This window comes from Alligator mississippiensis, chromosome 3, assembly GCF_030867095.1.
Source record: "Alligator mississippiensis isolate rAllMis1 chromosome 3, rAllMis1, whole genome shotgun sequence".
Classification (NCBI taxonomy): Eukaryota; Metazoa; Chordata; order Crocodylia; family Alligatoridae; genus Alligator; species Alligator mississippiensis.
Window position 1 is genome coordinate 190,744,053 of NC_081826.1, and position 27,831 is coordinate 190,771,883.

A 27,831-nucleotide genomic window follows, 5' to 3' on the forward strand; every position below is an offset into this window, starting at 1 on the left:
GGAATTGAGACTTGCATTGGGAAGATCTAAGTGGCAGAAGGGGTGTATGGATACAGAAGGGATCTATAGTGTTTACACAGTACATTATTGGTACAGTGTTTATGAGGGTGTAATGGAATAAAATATGGAGAATAGACATGCATTGCAAAAGATCTGGTGTCGGGGAGGTGTTTACTTGGTGTGAGTACAGCCATGGATTACTAGTTATATTCATCATGGGAGATGGCTGTATATAGATTTTACAGGACAAGGATTGCAACAAGATTATGCATGGAGATGTAATAGGGTGACATGGTGTACAAGGGAGCTTTAGACCCAATTCTTAGTGTACAGGGACATAAGAGCTGAGTGTAAAGAGCATAGATGATGTGACATACAAAAAACTATTATTCTTGGTTCCGAAATGATATCTTTTATTAGACCAACTGGAAAATGGCAAGAAAACTGTCCTTTTCTGCAAGCTTTTGGGATCAAAGTCCCTTCGTCAGGCTCTGGGAAAAGTGTAGATGGTACAAGATGGTAAAAAGTCCCCATAGGTAGGAAATAAACTTCATTTTTGGACAGAGGGAGCTGAAGATGGAAGTCTGTCCCTCCGGGTCCATGAGAATGTCTTTGTGAGCTGTGTTGAGTAGCTCTTTGATGTGTTGATCAGGTAGAATTTCTTCTCTGAAGGTGTCAGATGGGAGGCAGGGAGGTAAAAAAACTTCCTTGTTGTTCTGCAATGAATTTTAAAATCCAAAATCAGCTGAAATTCGGCATCTTCCATGTTTCAGGGGTGTACTTGGTAGCCGTGTTGGTCTGAGACAAAAAGACATACAAAAAACTAGAATTCTTGGTTCCAAAATGATACCTTTTATTAGATCAACTGGAAAATGGCAAGAAAATTGTCCTTTTCTGCAAGCTTTCGGGATCAAAGTCCCTTTGTCAGGATGATGATGTGAAGAATTTATGTGAATGATAAATTCTTTAGCTGATGTGAAGAATTTATGTAGTTTAGTATCTATATATCTCTAATGCATATACATCCCTTCCTTCACCTCATTTTGCTTATCCCTTTCTACAGGGAGAAGACATGCTTGTGAAAGAGCAGGTGAGCTGAAGGTGAACGTGTAAGAGGTAAAGGATGTACATGAAGTGAGATGTAAAGCAACAAACTTTCAGGAAGCAAAATCTTCAACATGATCCTGGATACTCCACAGGCCAGCAGAACCTTCACTTGCTTCTACCACATCCAGTGACCATTACTGTAGTTGCCACAAGCACAACACCCAGGCTAATTGGCTGTTTCTCAGCAGAGCCCATTAGTATAGCTAGGTGCACATGGTGATGTGAGGCACAGCTATTAGCTGGCTCTGGCACCAAGCCATGGGAATGCAACCACACTACTTCCAGGCCACGTTAATCGTGTGTTCACAGCACCAGGCAACATAGTGTGTCCCCTGTTACCCAGATTACAGGTATCCTTGTGGGCAGGCTACTGATAAGAGGCAGAAACAGGTCTACAGCCTGACTTATTTGCTTGCACTTTAAAACACAAAACTAAACATTTATCCCGAAGTCTATCTGGCTACTTGTGACAGCACAACATAGATACTCACCTATACTAGCTGGGGAGACTTAAGAGGTGGGAGAATGGTGGTGTGTGGATTGGCAGCAGGTCTTCTTGAATTTGCTAAATTCTCCAAGTTTTCCTCCAATACCCAATATTTATAAATGGCTGATTCTGATATTCTGATAAATGATCTCTGGCTGCTTTTCTTTAAATTTTTTTGTTTCTCTGAAACTTTTGGAACTGGACTGAATCAGATCTCTTGTGGATTTGGAAGGTGTCAGTTGTGGAATGCTATCAACACTGGCATGTTTCTTCTTTCCTGTAGCTTACGGTCTTCTCTGACAAGCCTGTTCTGTTTTTACAAATTACCTAAGTATCTTAACATAAATTTATCTATTATAGCAAAATAACATCTAATACATTTGGTTACTTCTATCGCTACTACTAATATTGTATGGTAAAGCTATGATATAGTATATTTGATTCATTTAATGTATGGTCTTTACTTACAATATTTCCTTTCCGGCCTGTGCTTTGTTTAATTGTACAGGCAACCCCTGTTTAGCGCTCTTCATTGGTTCCTGAAAAACCAAGTGTTAAGCGGAATAGTTTTAAGCTAAACTTGCTGCCAGCTGTATGATGCTTGTAAGCATTATAATAAAACTAGGGTTCCAGGTCCAAAAAGGATGACACCTGTTGGATGGGGGGGAGGGGGGAGTGGAATATGATGGGGGGGGCAATGACATGCTGGTGCCCTGTCCCTGCCCATTCTGTTGCCCCTCACTGACAAGACACCCCTCCTCCCAGCCCTGCTGCTGCCCCTCACTCCAGACCTACTGACCCCAGCCCTGCCAGTGCCCCTCACTCCCAAACCATAGTACCTTGCCCCCCACACCTTGCTGGTGCCCCTCACTCCTGACTTGCAGCCCCCTGGCAGTGCCAGTGCCCTGCACACCCAACCCACAGTCACTCATCCCACCCCCCCTGCCCCTCACCCCTGATCTGTAGCCCCTTGTGCTCCCCTACACCAGCCCTGCCTGTGCTCCTCACTCCCCACCTGCAGCCCCCTGTCCCCCCAGCCCTGCTGCCCAAGCAGGTCCTGCATTGCATGTGTGTGTGCCAGCTCTCTCTCTCTCACACACTCTCTCTTTTGCTCTTGGTTTACTGCAGCCTGCATAGGGAGCGCGAGACTCCCGGCAACCAATCACCTTGCCGGCTGCTCCCAGCCCCAAGCAGTCAGCCTGGAAGAGCAGAAAACCCGGAATTTGCTCTCATTTTAAAAACCCACCTGGACGCAGCACAGGGGCCCAAAAAAGAGGGCATGCCCAGGAAAACCCAGACGTATGGTTACCCTAATGAAACTTGCTGAGCACTAAGTGGAATTGGGTATTGATGTAAAATGAATTTTATTGCAAAACAGCAGGAGGCGGGGGTTGGCTACATCCCAGTACTGGTTTAGTTAGACAGGGCGGGTGGCTTCCTTTGCTTTTCTGACCAGGCTCATCATCACACTTGCAAAGGTTCACAGAACAGTCGCTTAAAAACAGGCTGTGGAGCCTCCTGCTTTGCCACGCTTCTGCAGCTGGGCTTACGCCCCTGGAAAAGGCTGGCGACACCCCTCAGCAAATGCAGTCAGACTGGATGTAGGGCTTGCCTTTGGGGAAAAGATGCCAGGCATGTGGTTGTGCAAAATTGGGCACCGGGTTTCTTTTTTTTGCTGCCCAGCACAGCAGCTGGGAGACCAACCAACTTCAAATCAAGCCTCGCCGTTCCTAAGAACAACCATGAATTTGACAGCTCCTCACACAGAAGAGCCCGCGGCTGGGGGAGTGACACCTCAGGACATTGCCCATGTCCACTGTTGGCTCGTGACCGGAGCCAGCCCCCAGCACCAGGTTACCTAGCGCCTGCTCCGTTTGTGGTGACGGGCCCACCTTCAAGAAGCGCCTAGTGGGGGAAAGGAGCGGGCGAGCAGGGGCTACAGTCGTTGGGCGGGCTCCGGGGCTCCTCAGAGGAGCCGGGCTGGGGACGAGGCCGGGAGACAGGTGTTTGGGGGATCCGTGTGTGTGTGTGTGTGTGTGTGTGTGTAGAACGGCCGCAACCGCCGCCTCGTTGGGGGGGGGGGGTCCCCCAAACCCCGCTCTAAGATGGCGGCGACTCGGGCCAGGCGCAGCAACTCCACACTGCCATTTTCCTGGCGCGAGGCGGAACTTCCTCCGCGCGCCGCTCGTCAACTGCTTCCTTGGGCGCCAAGCTTGGGGAGGGGGAGGGGGAGGGGGCTGAACGGTGGGACTAGAGAGCGGGCTGGAGGAGAGGGAGGGGCGGAGGCTCTGACCCCTCCCCCCCTTCGCGCCGCCTCACATCCGGGCCCTTAGCCCGAGAGGGCCCTCAGCCGGAAATGACGTTTTGCGTGTGTGTCGGGGGGGTGAGATAGGCAGGCCGCACTTCGCGGGTAGGAGCCGGCTGTGGCCACGCCCCTCGCTGTGCATGCGGCGGCCGTTAACCGCCGCTTCTAACCGCTGCGGGGCTCGGCACCGACACTGCGTGGGGGGAGGGGAGAGTCACTAGCCCCGCCCCCGCCGGCAGAGCGCCCCCCGCGGGCGGGCGGGCGCGGGAGGTGTCAGTCACGCGCGGCCCCGCCTCTTCCGGGCCTCTCCGCCTGGGCCGCCGCCTCCTCCCCTCGCTTGCTCGCTCTCTCTCCCTTTTGTGAGTTATAGCAACCGTTGCCTTGTGAATCGAGCGCCATAGTCACCGTAGTCCTGGCGACTGTTACCCATCAACAACAGCCGCTCCTCTCTTCCTCCTCCTCCTGCCGCTCCTCACCCCCGGCCTCGCCCCCTGCCTCAGCATCCCCCGCCACCGGCACCGGCAGCGGCAGCAGCAGCGGGGACAACGCCGCAGCCCTCCGCAGCCCAGGTGGATATGACGCCTCCCTCCCTCCCTCCCTCGCGCGGGCCGGGCCGGGGCCGGGGCTTCCCCGCGGGCTGGGGTGGGGGGCGCGGCCCCCTCCTTCCCTCCCTCGCAGTTCGGCTGCTGGTGCTAGCCCCAAAGGGGACACTTTATGGGGGGGAGGGGTGTTGTGTTGTGTGTGCGGGGGGCACGGCTGTGCCCAGGGCCCTTGTGGACGGTGCCTCCCTGTTTGCAGGGGGTTGATGCTGCGGGGGGAGGCCGGGCCCGACTTCAAAACACAAAAATGAGCCACCGGGGAACCGGTTTTGCCTCCCCCGGGGTGGGGGTTTAGGTAGGATAGGGCTGGGGGAGCCTGGTGCCCTCTTACCGGCAGGGGGGGAGGGGGGCTGTTCCACCTCCCAGGATTGTGATTTGGGATGTCTCAGGATGGCCCCGCCAGCCCTGCACTTGTTTTGCGCTTTGTTACTGACCAGGTGCTTTCCTTCTGCGTGTGCAGTTCAGGTTCCCTGCTTGTTTTTAGATCTGCCAGGGCTTTCTTTTGTACTAGAAACTGTTTTTTTCTCTGTTCAAACAGTGACCCCATCCACCATGGTACTCACTCTCACACACACTCACATTGGTACACACTTACATTCTCAGTCGCGTGCACATGGTCATGCGCATACTCACTTGCACGCTTACGCATGCATGTTCACTCATGCATGTGCACACATTTATTTGCACACATGCATGCTCATACGCTTGTTCTCACACTCGCTCACTCACGCTCATGCTCAGTCCCATGCATGTGCACGCACGCTTATGCACAGGCACTCACACGTGTGTGCATGCTCGTACATGCTCATGCTCACACACTTACATTCGCTCACGCTCACATACTATTTTGCTTTGCTGGGAAAGGCTGTTAGATTCTTTGGGGGGTTCTTTTTAAGTTTTCATCCACGTAATTTTAATCCGGATACAGTCCATGTATTTTTGTAGTTTATCCACAGTAAATTATCCTCTGAGTGGAGATGGCTGAGCTAGAGCATCCATTTCTATTTCCTTAAGCTCCCCACAGTGAAGGGAGTCCTAATCACTTTTATTGTGGTAGTAAGACATTGTGTGTTAAAGCAACAGAGAAAGGAAAGAGAGAAGAGGACACTAGGAAAACTTGCTTGGCAATCTTATTTACCACAGCTACTCTACTTCAAAAGGGTGTTTTTTGGTGGCTTTCCTTTTTCCCCAGGGAGCTGAAATAGAAATGATGTTGTTGTTAAGGAAGTTATACACCTTTTGAACCTGAAATGCTTGTGTATTTCATTTGTATGCCTCAGCTTATACTGTTAATTTATTTACTTTTTTGACACAATGTAAATTTTTGGTATCTTATCATGGCAATTTTTTTTAAAACACTTTGACATCTAAATTTCCCCCTTCTGGACATGATGTTAAATCAGTTGCCACAAATAAGGTTGGTTTCCACAGTTAACAGATTCTTTTGTTAAAAAAAAAAATTTACAAATGATTTAAAGAGTTGTTTCCTTGTTTCATTGAATACAATTGACAGGAAGAAAGTGATGCTTTTTCAGTCAGGTATTTATGTTGATTTTTATTTAAAGCCTGCTATTTTAATTGTGAACATATTTTTCTCCACCTTTACGTTTGTAAGCGCTGCATCAAATGCAATCTTGTTCCTTATAACAACACCAACAGAAAGCTATTGATTTATTTGACATTGCAACCTCTGAAGAATGTGGTAGTGTCAATTATTCCAGGGATTGTCAAGTGCAGGGCAGGTTAGATAATTAATGTGTTAGTGGTACTAATATTATTTTTTAACTAAGGCTTATTAGTTCTATTGCAGTATTCCTTTCCAGATATGTTTTCATATATACATTATGCAATTGAGATGATAGATTTCAGTGAATGACTGAATTCTCATTTTTTGTTCTTGTATAGAATCAAAACCTCAAATAATGGTGATACTAATGCTGCGTTGAGAGAAGTTCAAAATACTTTTTTAAAGAGTGACATGAAAGAAGTCATTAATATTCATTCAATTTATTATAGTAGAGCTGTTGCATATACATTTCCAATCAGTGATTATTAGTTTTCTTTCAAGGAGTCGTCTTTGATTCACTGTTTGTGAAAGTGTTTTCTGCATCTAACATATTCTGCCAGGTAAGACTTCTTCTGAAAGCTGCTCTGCATCGGTGGACCTCTAGATCAGCAGAGTTTAGTTGATGGAGTACTGCATCAGTCCAGAAGTCCTCCTCTGCAAAGCATATTTCAGGATTAAGGCCCAAATCAGCAAAGGACAGGGAACTGGCTTTGAACTCTGAACTCTTATTTTTGATGGTGGGGGAGTGCGCAATGGGTTTTTAAAAGCTAGTAGTTAAAAAAGGTATGTTGTGCCACAGGAAGTTGTTAGTATTATTCAGTTGTATTTATTTAAAGCAGCTGTTGTATTAGGAAACTGAAAATGTTACCATGTTGCATCTGTAAGCATCACAGACTTTTACTGAGAAAATTATCTTCAACTATTTGTTCCCACCTTACAGTTTAATGTTTCTTATATGTTTTAAGCATTTCAATTCCCCATTGCTCTCCTGTTTCAGAATAGCAGATGTTTATGATGCTAGATAGTCTTTTGACACTAAAATGGTTTATGATTTTTATTTGTGTTTGTGGCTTAGAAAATGTAGTTGAACAAGCATGATTAATTGTGCAATTTAATGAACCTGCAGATAGCTTCATTGAGCCTTTGTGTTTCATATGCTCTGGTGTTCTTTTTAGTGAGCTAACTTGTATTAGAGTAGATGTACCTTTTAGTGACACATTCAAAATAAAACGGGAATCATAACCTGCTTTTATGTAGTTTAAAATAGATGTTTTTCATCTGTTGGAGTTGTTAGGCCTTGTTTGGTTACTACTGTACACGTTCTTTATTCCCCAAATAGAACAATTTACTAGTAACACGAAAAAAAAATCCCCAGAAATAATAGTGTTACATTTTTAAAAAAATTAATAAGGTTTACACACTGAATGGGAAGTGTGATTAATTTTTTTTCCTTTCTGTACCTGAAAAAAAAATCAGGTTTCTGTAAAGTGTGTAAAATGTGGCAATCTCTTATCATACTGTTTGCTTTGTGTTCTAGTGTTCCATATCTTCAGTTTTTCTTTTTTTCTCATGAATTTTTTTCCTTTTAATATTTAAAACTATTGTGGTGCTTTCACCTGCAGACCCCAATGGCCAGTCACCAGCACCAGACATTCATATGTGAAATATTAAAGAGAGAGTGTTTTTTTAAAACATATAAGGCACATTCTGTTTTTAAAGTGTGCATATACACTTTACAGTTGAAATTAAAGGTTATCAATACATCACAAATATACAGGGAATAAAAGGAAACTTCAAAGTTATGATAGAGAGCTGGAGTACTATTCTTAAATCAAGCTATGCATCAGATGAATATAGACTAATTAGAATACCAAAGAAGTATGTTTTTAAATTATGAATGAAACTATTTATTTTTACTAAGAATGAGTCTGAAAAATTAATGAGGCTTTTAAATTTGCATTTTTTTTTTTAAAGGACACATTTTCCCACCAGCTATATGTTTCCCATTATTTATGCATTTCTGTTTAAAGGTGGTTGTGAGAGGAAGTTAGTTTTCTCTTTGCTCACAGGTGCACTGTATGCCCATATTTTGGAAATTTAAGATTAAGTGGATAGACTGATTTGACTAAATCTATCTTGTTAGGGACAGATGGCTGCTTTAAACAGGTGTCACTTTCATTTCTGGTGCTTTGTGTTGAGACTTCCAGTGGCTCACAAAAGGGCTGTCTAAAGCAGGTGGCATCCTCCTCTTTTGTCATTAACAAAATGTACTTTTATAGGAAACTATTTTTCCAGTGACTGGGTATATTTTAATAAGTACTATATATTATCAAAGTCTTAAACTCATAGCACATTTACATATTACATTTTTTGATAATCCTCTTATCAAACTTTAAAGAGGGGAAAGCATTATTGAGGAATATAATTTAGCCGCTTATGAATATGTGTGGGTAGAAATAATAATAACTTGTTTCCTTGTAAGCCAAAGAAGAAAATTGGAACTTTGAAGTAACAGCTTGCTAAGTAACTGACTTCTAGTTTTTACTAAACCTGACTTATTATAAAAAAGTCATTACAAAAATCCCTACTAAATGGAATGGTAAATGAATTCAAAGTGTCTTTTTTCCCTCTTTGAGTGTCTTTTGATCTTCAGAACATCCTTATTTTTAGTGTTGTTTTACAGTACATTTGTTTAACCTTTAAAAGTTTAGAAAACAAAAAGTTGGAATATGAGAACTGCAGCTTTTCAGGTTTTATGCCCTCCATCTCTTATTTTCTTTATTAGTGTAGAGAACAATGACTGGTGCCCATTCTTAGTCTGTTACATTTCTTTCACTAGATGCACCAGAGGGTGCTGTGCTATTTAAAACACGGTAAGAAAAAAAATGGAAAATCACTGATTTATTCATAATATATAGGTTATCTATATAACATAGATTTTTAAAATACCTTTTGGAAAGGCCATGTTTCTGTGTTCTGTGACTCTTCAGATAGCAAGTTGTTATCCCTCTATATAGTGTTATGCTAAAGATATTAGAATACCTGTTCTGTCTGTCTCTCTCTCTCTCTCTCTTTCCTCACTCACTCACACTCACACATGCTCTTATGTGTTGTCTTTTAGTTAGATTGCAGTTGTATATTGAGTAAATATGTTCACTGTGTTTGTATAGTCTTTACCCTACATTATATTGTTTTTATTTTATTTACTTTTATTTAGATAATTGCTGCATATGGCAATAGCTTAATTTATTTTGTGTTTTGTGTTAATTCACACATTTTGTAGTGTAGTTTAATGGATACATTATACTACCATTTGATTTTTAACTATTAAATGTGTACTGTTGGATTTGTTTTTGGAACATATTATCTCAGTCTTTTGTTCCTTGTGGCAACTCTTGCTGGCAGAAGCTAGCTGTTCAGCATCTATTTCTAGGAAAGGTTGCACACAGTTTTGTAGAACTGGAAGAGTGATCCACAACTTTCCCTTTATTATTGGAACTAAAAGGAATGATAGGCAGTAGCATTTACATATTTAAGATAACACCCACCTTCCATTATAAATAATTGATGTAAATGCGTAACTTAAAAATTAGGATGTCTTCTTTTTAACTGGTTTGATATCAAAACATAGAGGTTTGTATTATTCAAATTGGGTATACAGTTTTGGCAAAATACATTTCAAAACATCTTTGATATTCATTTCAGTGACAGCATTGGTGTGATACAGTTTCTTCTGCAGCTTAAAACAAATGTTTAGCTTTTCTAGTAATTTTCTAATAATCTAATTAATTCAGAGCTTTTATAACATGCCAAGATCTACTGATTTCATTTGTAAAGTGGTGTAACTTGGTTTACATTAGATTAACTTTCACTTGTTCAGTGGTGTTTGGATTTGTAAGGTATCCATATTGGTATAACTTGTTTATGGAGGACCATAAAAGATGTAAATTAGATTAGGTTAGTCTAATTTGGCCCAGGTTCTTACACACTCCTTCTAAAAAGTGTCTCTCTTGTTAGTTCTCAGTGTAAAAATTACTCTGCTAGGTTCCCTCATGCTCGTACCTACTGAGCGAAATTCAGCACTGATCTCTAAGGTGTGTTGGTGAGCTGCATGCTGGTAACGGAGTTTCTGCTGATGTAACAAGCCCATTGAGAGAGCCAGCAAATATAAATTGTATCAATTTAGGCTTTCTCTAGAAATGATCAAATTTAATGCTAATATATTTTTAATCTTGTTTATGTGATCTCTCACATGGCATTTGTTGCTAAACTAAGCATCATTCCACACCAGTGGTTCTCAGCCTGATTAGACTCAAGTCACCCTCAAAAAGTGCTAGTTCTTTGCTTTCAGTCATTTTTGGCTATGGAAAAATGAGAGAACAATTCTTCTGTTGTAAAGAACTCAGAAAGACCACAACAGGTCAGTGTGTTTTTTATGCTCTGGATTTTTATTTGAAATCTGTGGTTTTATCTAGTTTAGCATGTGTAATAGCAGTGCTGATATTGCATGGCACCCTTAAAAGGGTCTTATGGCCCTGATTTAGAATCACAGTTTTACATTAACTTTTAAGTTTGACCTAACTTTTTTTTACAGGTTGGTAACTTCTAACTCAAGTATTTAGTAATTGAAACAAAACCTCTGTCAGGTCTTTTAAATTTCTGTCATTATAATTTAAGAACCCAAAATATTGTGGGTGATACTTTGGTTCCTTTGCTTGACTGTGCATACAGTGCAAACAACAAATTACACACACAGCTCACATATATGAATGTGTGACCTTTACTGTTTCCTTAGTTTTCTTCTTCCTCTCATTGTTATTTACATTACTTTCATTTGTGTCTTGTCTCAGATTGAAAGCTCTTCAGGACAGGGACCACATCTTTGTGTTTACAGTATTGAATGCAGTAAGGGCTTGGATATGTGACACATTTATACCTGCATAGTTTACTTTAGTTTTGACCACGGATCAGTTTATTGTAGATTATCAGACTATAGCCTGCTATTACTGCACTGTGACACAAGGTGGTAGAGGTGTTTGTATAAGCCCTTTTCTGTTGAGCAGATGGCTGTCCCTGTGTAATCTGTGGACCCATTATGCCTACATCAGTGTACATTTTTCATGGATAAAATTAAATTTCATGATTCATTCAGGGGAAATCCTACACTAGATTGGGCAATACCCTGGTGTAATAGTTTATTGTCTGTTTGCCTGTATGCTCTATATTAATATCAATATAAAGGTTGGTTACAGTGGTTAAATGTCATGTGTCCAGTTTCTCAGGCTTTGATCTTGACTGGACTTTTGGTACTATTACAGTATGAATAATAAATAATAACATTAGTGCTTGCTTACTGTTTATCTACCAAGCAAGTTGCTTCCCTCTTCTGTTTTGTTGCTTCATTTTAGGAAAACTAGCTGCATTTACCCTTTATCTGCTACACTGAGGGGATTCTTTTAAAAAAAAAAAAAAATCAGTGATGCAACAGTGTAAAATGTAGAGTACAAATTAGCAATACTATAACTGGTGCTATTGGGTCTCCTCCCTGGAAATATTTGACCAGTTCACTATATTTCAGTTTAATGACCCACTATTAGCTGATGACTGATTGATTTTTTTTTTTTTTATAATTTAATAAATACAGTTTTTTTAAAGAACTTACTAGTTTTTTGGTGCTACCTTTTTTAGTGGGGGATTTACTGATTTTTTTTTTTAATTTTTTAAATTTTTTTTAACTTTTAATTTTTTTAGAATTAATATTAGTAGACAGGTATATGGGCATTTATCATTTCGCTACAGTTATGCTTTTTTTAAACTCATGTCTTAGTTTGAATGGAGTGGTTTGCATCATCAACAGGGATCCTGGTTTTCCCTGATAAAAAAAAATTGCAAATTCTCTGATAAAACATTGCAATTTCTCTGATTAAACCCCCCAAATCAGTTATTAAAATGAAAGGCCCCTCTAGTCCTGCTGGTTCCCCTCACTTCCCCCCCACCCCCCATCCTGCTAATACCCCTCACTTCCCCCCCCCCACAACCCTCCAGCCCTGCTCTTGCCTCCTACCCACAGCATCTGCTCCCCCAGCCCTGCCAGAGGGGGCTCCCAGCTGCCAGAGCTATAGGGCCAGGGACCCGTGTCTATAGCCCCCTGCCCCTGGCACGAGGTGATGGCTGTTGTAGTGCAGCAGAGCCTGGCTCCCCTCTGCTGTGGGCTCAGGCGGGGGGTGGTGGCTGCTCCCTGTTGTGGTGGCAGGGATGTCCTGTGCCCCCTACATCTGTGCACAAGGGCAGGGGCTGTGTACTGCCCACTTTAGGCTCCTGCCCTGCTGCACTCCCCACTGCCTCTGCAGCCTGGCGTGTGCGACTGGATGCTGCAGGGAACAGTGGAACCACGCAGGAAGCTGCCTGCTGCTGCAACCTCTGTGCTGTCTCGGTGAGATGTCCCTTGTCTGCGCAGGTGCAATGGGTGATGGTGTGGGGTTGTGCTCAGTGGACATGGGCAGTGTGGAGCTTGCAGTGGCAGGCAGCTTCCTGTGTGGCTCTGCTGTTCTTTGCAGTTACGAGTCATACCTGCTGGGCTGTGGAGGCCCCAGGGGAGGGCAGCAGGGCAGGGAGCACGAGCCTGAAGTGGGCAACCCCTGCTCCATGCACAGATCTGGGGGTCGCAGGTCTCCCTTGCCCCCGGGAGTGCATGCAGCTGTGGGGAGCTAGCCCCATCCGTCAGATGAACCGCCCGTGGCCCTGCCCTGCTCCCTACCAGGGCCATGTGGCCATGAATTGCAACCCTGGGCCCCAAGCCCCAGGCACTGCCCAGTTGGGCAGCAGCCCCAGTCCTGCCCTACTCCCTTCCCCCTGTGGGGGGCCTCAATCTCCCCCCACCCCTCCTGCTCCCCCAACCTACCTGCAGGAGCTGCTCTTCAGGCTGCTTGGGACTAGATGCATATACATGCACATGGTGCCCTGAGCCTGACCACCCTCCTTCTGCTCCCTCCCTGCCCCCCCTACAGGCTGAAACTCTGCCAGCCTGCAGGGAATTCATTGCAAAACTGCAAAATCCATGGGTTTCTCAGGTAAAATGAGAAATTCGTGTTTGCCTCCGGTAAAAGATAAAATCTGTGGTTTACTCTGTTTTTCTGTGGGAAACGGAAAACCCAGATCCCTGATCATCAGTTAAACCTTCAGTTTATGCATTGGTATATTCCTTTAGATCTGTGCTAATTTTTAAATAATATTTACCTGACTTTTTTGGTTGGATGGAGGAAGTTTTTATTAATTTTTTTTTTCTTTTCCTTCTTACTTGGTGGTGGCATTAAATACTCAGTGACCATTTGAAGATTTTTTATTTGCAACTGGAATGACAAATGGAATTGTAAATCTGAGCTTCTAGATGTCACTCCTATCAGCAAAAATTTCAGCTAAGATGAAGATTAGTAAAAGGGGGATTCATTTTGTTGTTTACAAGTGTCATCTGGGTTCCTGCTTCTCCATCTCATGTCTTGCATTTCTAGCAATTTGGAACCAAAATAAGATGAAAATGTTATTTACCTACAATATTGGGTCCCTTGGAAAGCTTGGGTGCTGCTGTGTTTTGGGGGGGGAGGGAGGGTCATGGTAGAGCAGGGGCAGGCCATTATTTTGGGCGGAGGGCCGCTTACTGAGTTTTGGAAGCCGTTGAAGGCTGCACGACAGGCAGCCAGGGACAGATAAATATTACTTTTCTAAACTCTTTTAGGGGCCCCGTGGGCCGGATAGAATGGCCTGGTGGGCTATATCCAGCCCACAGGCCGCATTTTGCCCACCCTGTGGTAGAGCTTAGGAGGGGAGCTGTGCCATGACTGTTTAGACTAGGGCTATTTATGCATGCTTAAGAGCCTAAATTTAGTCTCACAGGGAATTTTTAGGACTAAAGCATAGGTGTCAAAAAATGTAGGTACCAAATGGCTTTTGTGGCTGCTGAAGTGGAGGTTACCTGGTTTGTTCCACTCCCTGTCCCCGTATCATTTTTTCTCCATGCTCCAAATCACTCATGTCAATGTCAGTAAATATATTAAAGTTCCAGAAGGTACCTTATCAAGTAAGCGGTTCCTCTGATTTGTGGTTTCTAAAACATTATTGTATATAGCTTCTTTTGTATTTTCATCTCAGCTATGTTCAGCACTGGTTCAGCTGTACCACTTGACATGTCTTTTTAGTGCTGTAGACAAGTTCATTGTTTCAAATCAACCAACTAGTTAGCCAAAAGATTTAATCTTCCCCCTGTTAGTCCTCTGTGAATCTGTAGGATTTAGAGTGGGTAGGTAGGAGAAGAGATGCAGTAGTTGAAGTCTGGCTTAATAGTTATAGACAGCAGTTCTGAGGGCTCAAACTAAGAGACGTACTATCTTTAGGTACTGCATCATTTGTCCGTTATGGTTTGGCTTGCACAAAGTAATTAGTACCATTTTTGTTGAGTTCATTGAGAAGTGAAGGTGCCAAACGTCTTGTAGGATTAACCTCCATTTGTTATGCCATTTTAATGAGCGCTTTTTTCGCTTTTGAAAGAGTGTAGTAGACTTCATTGCCCGTAGAAAAGAATGCAACATTGGTTCATCACTTGCATGCAGTGAGTGGCTTATTTTAGGAAGTTTAAGTCAAAATTGGTATTTGTGTTTCAATCTGATTATTATAACCTTTTAAAAAAAATGTGTAACATGGCATATTGTTCATAATATTGCCACGGGGAAGGGAAAAGCTGGGAGGTTGCTTTGCAGTTGCCTGTCATGGAATGATGAGTACACAAAAGCTGATTGTGATCTGAGAAGATAAAGTATTTGTAATATCCCAATGTTGCATGACATAGTAACTTGTTCATCAGTAAAGATGTCAGCAGGTGACATAGTTGGCAAAGGACAGAAACAGCCACGTTCAGAACTCCTTTTAATGTAGGCTTGAAGGCACAATTGTATGGATAATAGAGGAGGTTGATGGATTAGGTGATTATATATAAAACCCCCAATTTAATCAGCTGGGTCAACCCCATAGACTAGGCAAGCTCATTGTAACTTAAATTTATAGCTATGATTTCTATTTCCCAACATTCTACTCTGTTAAGTTAATATCTGCCTTTTAATTTGAAGAGTATGTTTGTTCTACATGGAATAGTCATTGTATACCTCTTGCACTGTTTCAGAAGCTGTCTGCATTTTTCTACTATATGTTTTTGTAAGATTTAACTGATACGGTAGAAAGCAGTAAGCCTACAATAAGCACAAAGTAATTGGGCATGCTTTAGAGAACACAGTATTATGTAACAAAGTATAAGCATTTCCACAAAGCATAACTTTGTTAATGTAGAAAAGAAGAAATTGCAAAGAGTGTCAGAAATAGGACATCTATTTTCATATTGGCTAAAATTTATTTATTTAGCTACCACCATTACTGTTTTCTTAAATAATTAGAGTGTTTAAATATTAGTTGCTTCTAGGTTGCTGACGCTTGTCCTACAATTTGTAAGTCAGGTAGAGGACCTTAGCAGAAGTTCATAGTGTGAATCACTGTGTGATAGATTACACTGTGAGTAATTCCCCTCCTTTAAATGAGTGTACAAAGTCATTGTTGGTGATGATCATTTAACATCTCTACGGCCCCAGTGCCATTGCTCCGTGGAAAAATAGTTAAGAACAGATCTGTTGTATTTTAACCTTTTAAAATAAAATATAATAGTTGGAAATGAGGAGGAATATCAGCATCATGTGACCAGATACCATATTTACTTTAATATAAATTACCCTTAATAGAAGATGACCCCCTAGTAATTAAATTCTTTATATGGGCAATTTATGAATTTGTTGTTTTTCTAGGTACAGAATGTAATTATTGGAAGTTTGCCTTGACTTTGTCCCCTTCCCATTGCTAAGTCAGGGAAAATAAATCTTGGGGGTTAGGCAGCCCCTTTGCCCCCTGCCCCCCTCCTTACTGTCAGACCCTGCTCTTCCTGAGTAGATGGAAGTGACAGGGAATTTGAAAACACTGACTTTGAAATAAGCATATCTGTAGTAATTTGCATGTAGACACATTACTACAGGTACCCATAGATTTAATTAGTCCAGAATTGATGCATTTTACCTTTTTTGAACCTGCTGCGAGTTTTAGCCCAGGTATTCTGTAAACACAGTTTTAAGCAGCACTTTTGTACCTATTTCTATATAGTACATACTATGCACGATATTAGTCCAAAGGCAAAAGACTTATGATTTACTATATAGTTCATTGGGCTGGCCCCAGCAGTTTCAACACTGTTTCAAGCAATGCCAACTGCTCAGCTCAGCACTCAGTATGTGTTCACATCTTCCTGTCCCTTTCCTCCCTCCTTCCCCTCCCTCCCCCCCAAGGATCTGTGTGCTAACAGGGTGTTCTTGTCATCAGTCCTGGGATCCTCCAAAAAAATTGTGTAGATGAGTTATAGGGTAGCCTGGTCCAGCTTCACCTTGTGGAGGCCAGGGCCACACCAATCATATGCGACAGGCTAAAGAGTGGGGCAGAAGAGGGATGCTGGGTGAACTGTTTGGTGCCTCGTTTGGTGATGTTTGCTAAACATTGAAGGCTGGTGAAGAAACGGGAGTCATTGAAATGGAAATGGAAAAGAAAGGCACAGCCCAGCTCTGGGAGTGAAGAGGAAGTTAAAATATGTTCAGTGTAGTGGCTCACCATGACTTGAAAAGGATCTGGTACTGAGGGGGACTGTGCTCAATGGACACTGCCGTATGCCTTATTCATCTGGCTAATACTAGCCTATCCTTGTGGTAGGTTCCCATTAATACACTTGCCCAATATGGAACATGTGTTTTGTAGTCATGCTCAGTACTGGCTGCATTTAATCAACTTCATAGCTGGTTTCTATTACTGAGCACGTGCTGCTTTTGGCAGCATTTTAGTGATAGAAAGTGTATTAAATGAGTTTCCCTTGTACGTGAATAAGAAGAGGGGCTTTTCCTCCAATGCTGATTGAGGTGGAAACCCTCCCCCACCCCCCCCATCTTGTATTTGAGTAAATACAGTGGTTCTCCTAGGCTGTCAGCCAGTATGCTGTAGAGCAGCAGTGTTCAACCTTTCTTCCTAACAAGCTGAAGGGGCAGTGCCTGGTCCGTCTGTGGGCTGGATCTAGCGCCCAGGGCAAGTGCAGCAAGCATCATTGGTCTGAGGGCTGGGGCAGGTAAAGCAGGCACTAGCCATCTGTGGAAGCGGGGCTGCCTAGCACCAAGCTGGCCCTGTGGGAAGAAAGGAGGTGTGGCCATATTAATGGCCACTGCTCCCCCTCCACTGTATTTCCCAACCTTTGGTGAGCCTGATAGTCTAAATACAGTGGCTCTGCTGACTAGAAGTTGAGCACCTTCCAGCTGTAGAGCAGCAGTGGTACTTGGACCACACTCTGGAAATTTCTGGAAACCATGTGTGTGTTTCTCTTTATGACTATTGTTGAAAGTAGCAATGTAAATGAACAAGAGAGAGGATGAGATTTGGAGTTAGCAGCATAAAACAGTTGTTTTGAGATGTGCCACAAAGAGAGGTTGGATGCACAAGAGAGAATCTCTTGGAGTATATAGTAAAATACTATCTAAATGTTCTTTCACCCTACTTTTTGTTATTTTTTTCAGACACTTTCTTCTCTGGACTTCATTAGTTTTTGATGGGCCATATACTGGCTACTGTATGCGTGTTTATGTGTAAAGTATTTTACTGCCAGGCGTCTTGAGATTTTTTTTTTTAGTGGAGTCCTGTGGAGACAAAAACATACAGTAGGCAGAGAGAGGAATTTAAAGATTTTAGCTAGGAGCTGAGGGATAAAGTACAATAAAATAAACACCTGGGCTGAATATTGGAGTAAACAAAGTCCTGATTTTCTCATTTCAGATGTACTTGTTGGGCTCTTAATTCAGAGTTTTGCAGTTAGTGTTGTGCAAGGGTATTGAGTTAGAGCTAGGGATGATGTAAAGTCAAAATACGTTTTGCTATGAAACTTATTAAAATTCCAAAACAAGAGAGTTTAAAACAATATCAGAATTTTAAAATATTCCATTCATAGTCTGCAACTGTGACATTCAAGCCTAGAGTTAATACAGTATCCAAACATGGAGCTGAATAGTAGTGGACTCTAATCATAATGAATTTGACTAGTAGCAATATTTAAAATATGGAAGTTTGCAGTAGAAACAAAGTTGCCTGACTTTGACAACATTTTGTTGCGACTCCGTTTCCTCATTTGTAAAATGGGGAGAATATTTGCTTTTGTTTAGAATAACCAATACCTGAGATTTTTCAAAACATTTTACTGTTTACTTTTTATTTACTTTTACATCTTATTTTCTAAAATTATTTTTAAAAATAAATTTAGAAGTTTGGGAAAAGACTCTTCAAAGATTTTAAACAATTTAGGAAAGCCAATTCCACTGATCTATACTGACATTTATGCTACTTCTGAAAATTCCTCACCAAAGCCCTGGAAAAACAGCTACAGATAATGTCTCTTTAATGATAAACACAACAAAAATGAGTGTGTTTCTTTTTTATCCTAATATTATCTTCTATTTCATAGGCATATGTAGAACGTAGTTGGAAAACTGTTGGTGGATTTGTAAATAATAATAAAGTACTCTAGACGGATCTGCCTGAAAGCTTGATTATTTTTGTCTTATTGTAATGAGGACGAGTTTAAAATATTTTTCTTAACCTATGTCCATCAACTAGCCTTCCATTATCTTTCCTAGTAATTGGATTGGGTCCTAGAAAAGGGAAGAATGATAGATTACTTCCTAAGTTACATATTTGTTGTAAAGGAGAATGTATACCTTTAGATAAACTGTCTGGTTTATTTTTTAAAGTTGTGCTAGATACAAGGGAAAGGGGAGAAAATGGTAGTCTGTGAAGGAGTGTGTATGTTGGTAACCCTTCGTTATTGCTGAAACCAGCATATTTTCTGAATCATTGCCTCCAGGGATAGAGTCAGTTCCCTTGCCCTTTTTCTTTAGCTGGGGCCAAATAGATGGGGGGAAGCCCTGTCTCATGCTTGCAGTGCAGCAAAATTAATGTGCCTCTGTTACTCACGATCAGAACTGCTCTAGGGATGAGCAGACTCATATTGCACATATCACCAATTGTGATAAATAGAGTTTTAATAATCAAGAGAGTATTAGGAGCTAATCCCTTTATTCAAAGGCAGATGTTTCTTTGTTTCTTGAATCTAATTAAATGATTAAGGCATGAACAAGTAAATACATTATCAAGAACCTGCTTTTTAGTTATGTTAAAAACTGACTTTTAAACTTGCCTTCATTGAACCCAGGCAGTTCAGCAGAAAGACATGTGACTTACTAAGGTGCTTTGTAGTAATGCTTGCTGTATAGTATTACCAATTGGACTGCATAACAAAATGTACAGTTAAACTTGAAGTGCTTTAAATCATCCTTTACTGTAACAACATTACTGCACCTTTTCTCAAGTGCCTCTCTTCTTCAGTATTTCTAGCTATAGAACTGTCATAGCCCAGTGATAGTGCATATCTCATTTTTCATGCATATTAGAACTTTAGGAAATCAGAAACAAAATGTGCCAAAACTGGACTGGTATAAATCTTATAGAATGAGACCCAAGATCTGAACAAAATAAGTTTAAAATAAGCAAACGAAAATGTAATTCATTTTAAATCCCTAAAACAATTTTTAAATATTTAATTTTAATGTTTAAAAATACAGTTTTTCATTGAACGTGCTCTGTATTTTTCTTTATCTTAGTGAAGAATGAAATTGAGTTGGCCTGTTTACATCAGATTTTTTATGGTTCTCTTCCATGGACCCATCGTTGAAGATACTGCAAAAGAATCTAAAATAAAGTTTTCACAAAATGAAAGATTTCAGCCAATGCTAGCCTTTGAACCCAGCTTTTAAAAAAATATAGTGGTTAAATTACTTGAACCATCTGTAGACTCAAGGAGTTTTTACATGATTATATGAAGAATCCAGTTTAAAACTTTCTATAATACTTCATATTTATTAATAGGCTTACATGAAAATTACTAAAAGCATACCTGTAACCTGAGGTGACACATTTCTTGATAGTCAATCTGTGTAGTAAATGTCCAGTTCTACTGTCTATAAGGTTAGAATGGCCTGTAATAAATTATCTAGCATTTTAGCTAAATATTGCAATTTTTTTCATTATTGTATGGGTCTCCTTTTTGAAGACAATGGGAGTTCCAGCCATGACACTTAAGTTTATATCATGGTATCATGTTATGTAGTGTACGTCGTGTACTTTATTTGTGTTTATATTTGATTTGGTTAATCTCATTTTAAACAAAATGTCATAGCAGAGGATCTCCAGTATAAACTTAGGTCAACTAAAGACTCCTGTCTTAACCTGTGGAATGCAGTGTTCAGAAGGTATGCATCCCTGTTTCTCTAGCTGCAACAGCAATCATAGAGTCATGGAAAATTAGGATCGGAAGGGACCTCAGGAGATCATCTCATCCAACCCCCTAATCAAAGCAGGACCATTCCCAACTAAATAATTCTAGCCAGAGTCTCTGGGTTTTTCCTTCCTACTCTAACTTATACTTCTTGCCTCCATGCTAGGGTGCGGGGTAGTACGGCAGCACTGGGAGCTGAGGGTGAGGCCGGGGCTGTGCTGGGGGCATGGTGGGGTGGGGGGGGATGTCATGGGCATGTGGTGCAGTGGGGGCTGTTGTAGTCAAGTGGTGCAGTGGTAGGGGAGCTCATAGGTACATGGCACAACAGTGTGCATAGGGTGTCTCTCTTTCTCAACAGAAGCTAATGGAAATGGTACTTCTAGTAGGTCACACTTGTAGAACAATAATTAAAATACTGCATTGGCATCTCCCCCAAGCAATACAAGCTGAGGCTTGCCTATGTCTCTTTTTCAGCTGTTGCAGCACTGTTAGTGAGAGAAGTGGATAAGGAGAACGTTTCCTCAGTGAACTGAGTGTCCCTTACTGCATAGCAACTAAAAGCAATGTGGGCAGTGACACTCTAGTACGCTTAACATGGTTGTGGTTTGGAGTACATTGCTGGAGTCAAGATATGACAAAGATTAGATTTTTGGCTTTGTCTATAATTTTCTTTGTACATGTTAAGTGTAAATGACTAAAAAAGTTCTGGGAGACCGATTATTGTTTTTTTTTTAAAAAACAGTTTTCTGTAACGTAACTGGGAATAAAAGTATTTAGAGAATAAGTGTACCCATTCAGAAGCTTGTTTAATTGAAACAGTCATTTAATAAAAGAATAATATACTATAAAGGATTAAATAGTAGTTGATAATGTGGTGGTCTAATTTGTTAGTGATTTTGAAATGAGGCGTTTTTAATAAAACTCTTCCTGTGAGAGTGTTTTTGTCACCTGATCTTAAGTTAAATCCCTTATGGATGCATCTTTCTTGTAAAACTGTTCCCGTTGGATTTGCCTGTACCTTGAATATTAAAAAAGGGAGTATGATAAACAATGGCATGATGAAATGTTAGTTACTTCTTGCACCTTTACTAAGAAGTTCCTTATTTTCTGTTGCCTATCTTAATCCGTCAGTGGTTCCAATTTTCTGTGTTTTAATAGTGCTTCTCTTTTTGAGCTAAACCAGCTTTCTAAGAATGAAATACACTGATTTCACTTTGAACTAATTGTAGAATAGTTTCTTATTGGGAATGTAATTATTTCCTTTTGGAATCGCTATACTTCTGAATTTATATGGCTACTGGCCCATGAAATCAAATGAAAGAAGAAATACTAAATTTTAAAAGAATATTTAGAAATCAGTGAAGGGGAGGAGGTAAAAGACACCTCAAATGAGACTTAAATGTAAGGTAACTTTTTACAGATGCTTCTTTAAAATACCCTAAATTTGGATTAATTTTTTTGTTGGCCATAAAAAGGAAAAAAAATTGATGATAAAATATGTTCTTAATGTAGTGAATTAAGGAGTCCGATTACTGTTTGGACCCAAATAACAAAGCTGCACACCTACTGTTGTTGGCCTGTTGTCAGTTCCAGAGTTTACAGTTCAATCTTGCTTTGGTTTCATGTTCTGTTATCACTTCCAGTAACATTATATTTTCATTCTCCTTTTGAAAATCTAACTTTTTGTTTGGTGTTTTTTGGAGGCCAGCTTTGATCTTCCATAACCCCTCAGTTTTGGGGCCTTTTTTTGTCTATTTTTGCAACCACCCCATTTCTGTTTGTACACATTTCTCTGCTGTCTTACTGTGATGTGGTTTAATATTTCACAATTTACCTGAAACAGTGGGGTGTGGTGGGGTTGCTAAGTAGCATGCATCTGGCAGCCCTGACATATATTCATCTGGGCTGCAGGGGTAGCCTCCAGCTACTTTTCTCAGCTTCTGGTAGCTGCTATGGTGCAGCCTTTGCCAGCAGCCACTCTACCTCCTTTTTAGCAGCTTTCTGGCTTTCTTTAAGGGGGAAACTTTCCTGGCTTTGTCTGAGTTTACACAATTGATTTTTTTTGAACATTTCTTCAGCCAATTTTAAATCATTGGAGTAAAGAAAAGAAATATTTGTTTGGCATTTGAACATATATGACTTCTTAGCGATTGACCAAAGGTTGAATGAGGAAAATCCCTTCAGTCATTGTATGTAAATAGTTCTTTGCCTTTTTTCTGGTTTGAGGGATTAGGGAGATTTTAGCATTTGGAAAAGTTTTATAAATGACTGAGGAATTATAATTATGCTCTGTTGCTGTCTGCTAAGGCTTTAACAGAGCTTAATGAAGCCTGCCCCCTTTGTGACATTGCAATGCAAAGCTTCCATTCTTGGCCTGACAGACCTAGTGGCTGCTGCTGTGACAGCTTGTAGTAGAGAGACTGTCAAAATGCACCTTTGAAAAATATAGCATAGTCCTCTCAAAGATGCAGAGTAGAGACCCACTGCTGAAAAATGTTATACAAGGAATGCTTTCTCAAGTAAGTCGCACTTGAGTCAATGCAGCTGTTCACTTAAATACGTGGGATTCATTTCCCTTTCTTTTCCTTTTTCTGGTGCCTTCATTTTGTGTTAGCATCCTGTTAATCAACCCTTTTATTTTTTCTTTTGAATAATAGTAAGAGCTAAGGTGTAAACTGGCCTTTCCCCAGGCCCATTCATCTGGATAACCTATCAACACAAGTCCCAGGACAACCCAGGTGCTTAAAGTTAAGCATTTACTTAATTCTCTGCAGTCCCAGAGCCTTAACAATTAAGCCAGGGATTGTGTGTACAATATTTAACATCCTTACATAAACAGTGACTTGTTAATGGTACACATAGTATGGTAAGTGTCTAGTAATATCTGATGTTGATGTAACTCCATTATCACGAGATTCTAACGTGATGAAAAATAATTCTTTTCAGTTGGCATTTCTATGTTTGGTCTCCTTCCAGATGTGGATTTTTGTTTAAATTTTTTGTGGATGTTTTGTTTAAAGTTTGAGTAGGATTCTTTCAGCAGTATTTGAATTATGCAAGGCTGTTTTGAAGAGAGATTTTTTTATTTTATTTTATTTTATTTTTACTGCTTTGCTCCTACTTACTTTAGAAGAGGCAGAACTTCATAGTTTGAACTGTTTATACTGGTTAGTCCCCTATAAATCTTAGTCCCTTTTATGACTGCAAAGTGAAAAGTGATATGTGTTTTGAAGCCCAGTATTGTGTATGAGTGTGTGGCTGTACATTTCCAGTGTCTTAATCCTCAGCATTTAAGTTCCTATCTATAATGAAATATTAGGGTGTATTTTTGTATTTTGGATATCTGCTCACAGAAAGAAGGCATATGGAAAGTTTATTTAGATAAATAAGTCAACTATATGGAGGTAAGTTGTTTAAGAGTCACTGTTTTGACAAATAGATTGTTATGCTGATATTTTTAGAATGGAATTTTCATTGTTCTAATGTCAAAACTGTATTTTCAGTTTTACTGAGTTAGTGTCAGATAATTAACTATCATTGCCACTTATCCATTATGGAATATAAAATTTCCAGGTTTTGAAGCCATTTTTCTGTGGTAGGACATGTGAAAAGGATACAGTATCTTTTCATATAATTCGTTATGTACCGATGTGCCTTTCAAATGAATGATTTATGAATCTGTATCTGAAGTCATTATCTATTTAAAAATCATATACATCTGACAGATTAAAGATCCAGCCTTATAAGCTTTACATCAGTGCCCACACTGAAATAATGAGAATTCTGTTCATGGTGGGCTTGCTAGATTGGGCTGCAAGTATGCATTTGTCATTTTAAGACCCATTTATTTGATAGACAGACAGCGCATGCTTTTTGACATGGCTAGAAGCAGTAGACCTACTGTAACATCAGATTAAACTATGTTGTGTATGTAGAGCCATTCTAGTATGCTTGTCTTGAACACCTGTCGGCGGGTGCTGAGGAAGTCTGCAGGAGAAGGAAATAGTGAGGGTAGAAAATGTCATCCATACAGTATCTCTTAGGCCAGTCTCATTCTTAAAGGAATTTCCTTCATTTGCAGGAAGAAGTTATCTCTTGCCTGGTCCTCAACATAGACGTGCTTTGGGCCTGGTTTAACTTTCTAACATACCTACCTTGGTATAACTTTTGGATTACTAAGCTGAATTTCATTTTTTAAATCACAGCCAGTTTTGAGTTGCAAAGATGCAAAAGTAGCCACAGCCAACAACTGAAACACAAACAACATTTAATGTTAAAAGGCTGTGTGTGTTTTAAAAAGTTTTAAAATAGTATAGTTAGCATTCCAGTTAATGTTTTCAGTACAGTTCTCTAGAAACAAGATAATGTGTAATGCAGAATGTATTATTTACACATTTGTATTTGCTTATTTTTTGCTTTCATAAGCTGATGGGGAAAATGTGGAAAGGAGGTAACTGCACTGATGTGTGATTGTGTGCACTTTTTGTGGATAATTATGTTTCATTGAACTAACTGCAAAGATGAGATGGGCTGTGTACACACATTCAAGTAACTTGGGAGCATTCTCCCAGGTTTGTTCTTTGGGTAGAAAAACTACCCAGAGCTGTGTGTATGGAGTGGAGAGCTGGCAGGGCTGACACTGTAGCAGTTTTTTGGGTGGGGAGGGACAGGGGGGCTGTGTACACATCTGTGTGCTCTGCAGGCTTCTTTCGTCTATCTGGTGACAGATTGCAGCCTAGTTGTTCCCAGCTTATTTTTCTGCTACAGTGCACTTTTTTACCCTGCATGAAAGCCTGAATGTCTGTATACTCATGTCTTCTCCTGAGACAGGACAAGAGTGACTCTCCCAGGAGAAACTGAATGTCTGGCCTTTGTTAAGCTTTCCAGTGTGAGATATTCTTCATGATGTGACTGCACTAGATGTGCTGATGGTCTTCTATGCTAATTAGGGGGCTTAGGCAGCTTCTTTAAATTGAGAGTCTTCAACTCTCATTGCAATAGGCAGCTTGCAGGGTGACATTATATCTCTCTTGACTGGGTCTTAGGCTTGCACATTTGATGCTGTCCTGCTGAAGGCGAATTTTTTTCACCTTAACAACAAATAAAAATACTCTTTAAGTCTTCTGTTTAGGAGAAGAAAAAATTACCTACTGCAGAAATATATACTATATCTTGTGGATCTACCACCATCTCTGCTGGAACAGCATTTGCTAGTTTGTATTTCAGAGTTCCTTATCTCCAGATCACTTCTGCTGGATGTAAATTCTCAACCTAGCTAGCAGCACATTCCCTTTCATTCCGTTCCTTTTGCTGAATTTGCAGTTTATTTCCAAGCCATGGCTGTTACAGATATCTGATAGGCTGATCAACAGCATGCCTACTTTTAACCTTTCTCTTACCTTTTGAAGGGTTATGTATATACTTTTGTTGAGTAGAATTACACTGAATTGTTATAGATAGTGAGAGAGGCTATTATATCATTCACCTCTCTTCCATGCTGCTTCTTCTCTTACTTTATAATCTTGAAAATCCACTAAAGGCATTGTGTTTTTATAGTTGCTGGACTGTAGGTCTAATTTGGCCTGCACAGAACCTTTATTACTTATAATAATGCACAAAGAAAATAATTCAGTTTGACAACCAAATCCTTGGTTGTATTTGCAGGGCTGTCAGACACGCTTGATAAGAAAATCACTGGAGAATAGTAAACAGGAAAACACATGATTCCCTTTTCAGTTACTTTTTTGGGTAGATAATCTTATGGTTCCAATAACAATATTAACTCAGTTGCTTTGCATGTATGTAGAATTTTCTATTCTCATTATCTTTGTGTTAAATATAGACATACCATGCAGTGTGGAGGGTGTGGTGCACCTGGGTTAATTTTGCTGCTGACACTTTAACTTTGACATTTCTTACCATTTGAGATTTTTACCTGCCCATCTTTAACACTATATTAGACTAGCAGGCTCATTCTCTTTGTTTATCTATTCTGTTAGTACACTGTAGGGATAATATGGACAGCTTTTGGAAAGCTTTCCTTTTTTAATATTTAGTTGTTTTGTTAGAATCTGTCATTGCTACTTGTTGGGTTTTTTTTTAAATAGGATATGTCTTGAATTGTGTGCTGACTATTAGAGAAGAGTTTTAAGCTCTTTAAAGAAACTGTTCAGAACTGTAGAAGGAGGCCTACAGGTTTATTAACGCTTCTTAGCCTGAAAGCGCCGCATACTCTTTTAGGTTGCACAGCAACAGACTCCTAGCAACGATAATAGATTGAATTTCCAAGAGTGACCATGCCGGATGCAATAATAAAGCAGGAGTACAAACAGTTGGCATGGTTTTCTTTTCATAATAAACTAGTCTGAATTTAGGGAGCTTTTGTCTTTCAAAAAAAAGGCAAAACCCTTGTAAAACTGAGGATACTTAATAGTTTTGGTACCAAAACACTAACAAAGCTGCTTAGAATGAGTGATTATTGCGTCTTTAAAAAGTGTAGTAGGCAGAACAGAAAACAAAGACATTAAATGGATTATCAAGTAAGGAGGATGTTTAATACCTACTTAAAGATGTTTGTAAATTGCAACTTTCTTTTTTTAATTGGTCTGCGCTAGGATTTTATAAGACCCTAGGCTAAACAAGTAAATAAACAAAGATTTGGGAAAGGATAGAAACCCTTCTGCTTCAGGGCATAAGCCAGTCTGTTAACCTAATAGGTTTAGGAAGAGGCTTTTTTGGAGGAGATTGTCCCATAACTGCCAAATGTAGGGTTTCCTGTTCTGACTTCTGAGGCACGTGGAGACAAGATGTGTACTGGTCTGATTTAATCTGTAATTTCTCGTGTTTTTGTATAGTCAGTGGGTTTTTTGCCTTTCTTTCAGCTCTCTTTCTTTGGTTCAGGTAGTATGAATTCTGCAACAGTTCATTTGCATTTCTTTTTAGGATTATGCCTGTTCAACTTTTAATTGGACTTTCTTAAAAATATTTTTTTATATGTTAAACACAAGGAAATCGGATAATTCAAATCCCTAGAACTCTTGCAGGTTTTTTTTAAGTTTATGAACTACTTGTTGTGAAGACATTGTAGGCGGGGTGGTGAATAAAACTGCGAATGGCTGCTGGACAAATTTATTTCAGTGTCATATCAGTCTGTCAGTATTTTTCTCTTGTCAAATCTTGTGTGTGTGAAAGGTAGATGTGTGTGGGTGGGCAGGTGGATGGTGAGGAGTTAAGGCGAGGGAGAAGAATCGTCCTACAAATAATAACATACAGAAACTTGAATATACCTGTCCATAATTAATATTTTTGACCTGGCTGATTTGAGTT

The 27,831-nt window shown here is 40.4% G+C and overlaps 1 protein-coding gene and 1 long non-coding RNA gene across 4 annotated transcripts in view; one reads left to right on the forward strand and one right to left on the reverse strand.

Annotated features, from left to right (window-relative positions):
• Window positions 1–396: 396 nt before the first annotated feature.
• On the reverse strand, window positions 397–4,365 carry LOC132249495 (uncharacterized). Its single transcript, XR_009460971.1, has 3 exons — window positions 4,305–4,365; window positions 2,063–2,133; window positions 397–798 (listed from the first exon to the last, which is right to left on the reverse strand). It is a non-coding gene; the product is annotated as an uncharacterized LOC132249495 (long non-coding RNA).
• Window positions 4,346–27,831, forward strand: part of RFX3 (regulatory factor X3) — a 283,524-nt gene continuing 260,038 nt past the window's right edge. For 2 of the 3 annotated variants that reach the window (XM_059724759.1, XM_059724760.1), the window contains exon 1: window positions 4,406–4,468. The gene's annotated coding sequence lies outside the window, so the exon portion shown is untranslated. Of the gene's footprint in view, window positions 4,469–27,831 lie in introns of all 3 variants that reach the window. The other variant, XM_019478106.2, reaches the window with a different exon arrangement.